Genomic DNA, 264 nt, shown 5'->3' on the forward strand with positions numbered 1-264 from the left:
CAAATTTAAAAGAAAATTATATAACACATAATCTTCATAGAAAATTAAAGAAATAAAAGAGAACATGTCTAAAAAAAAGAAAAAAGAAAAAAAGAAAAAAGAAAAAAAGGAAAAGAAAAAAATAACAAGCAAATAAAAGAACAAACAAACGAAAAAAAAACGAAAAAAAAGATATATAAATAATCAAATAAACAAGAAATAACCAAAATCAAACACAATAATACGCAAATCATCGATATAAAATAAAACAAAACAAATCTTTAA

Source organism: Penaeus monodon, chromosome 32, assembly GCF_015228065.2.
Source record: "Penaeus monodon isolate SGIC_2016 chromosome 32, NSTDA_Pmon_1, whole genome shotgun sequence".
In the NCBI taxonomy this organism is placed as follows: domain Eukaryota; kingdom Metazoa; phylum Arthropoda; class Malacostraca; order Decapoda; family Penaeidae; genus Penaeus; species Penaeus monodon.